Genomic DNA, 457 nt, shown 5'->3' with positions numbered 1-457 from the left:
ATTTTTTTTTTTTCAAACCTCTTTATTTTTTATATGGTTACAGAATACAGAATAATATAATGTATTGCATTATATTATTCTGTATTCTGCGTTTGAAAAAAAAGAAAGAAAAAATATGACATATTTTGATTCCTCTGATTATATTTTAAAAATATCTTTTTATTATTTCGGGAATGTAAAAAAAATATTATACGGTGGTCACTAAAAACTTTTTTTATAAAAAAGGGGCCGAATCCGTCGATCGAGGGGCAGTGTGCCACCTTCTAGGGCGATCTCACGGAAGACATGTTTTTTTTTTTTTCGTACCCTCCATTAATAAGGAAAAGGAAATAAGGGTACATGGAATATGTTAGTAGAAGTTGGTATCCTTTTTCTACCATTGGTACACGGAAGACATTTTTTTTTTTTCAAACCTCTTTATTTTTTATATGGTTACAGAATACAGAATAATATAATG

At 28.4% G+C, this 457-nt stretch overlaps 1 protein-coding gene across 1 annotated transcript in view; it reads right to left on the bottom strand.

Annotated features, from left to right (window-relative positions):
* Pdfr (Pigment-dispersing factor receptor) overlaps positions 1-457 on the bottom strand; it is a gene marked incomplete in the record, with an annotated part of 376,134 nt that overhangs the window by 102,653 nt on the left and 273,024 nt on the right.

This window comes from Halyomorpha halys, unplaced genomic scaffold, assembly GCF_000696795.3.
Source record: "Halyomorpha halys isolate HHAL.00 unplaced genomic scaffold, Hhal_1.1 Scaffold30.1, whole genome shotgun sequence".
NCBI lineage: Eukaryota > Metazoa > Arthropoda > Insecta > Hemiptera > Pentatomidae > Halyomorpha > Halyomorpha halys.
Note: the sequence above shows the minus strand (reverse complement) of the source record. Positions and strands in the feature narration are given on the sequence as shown.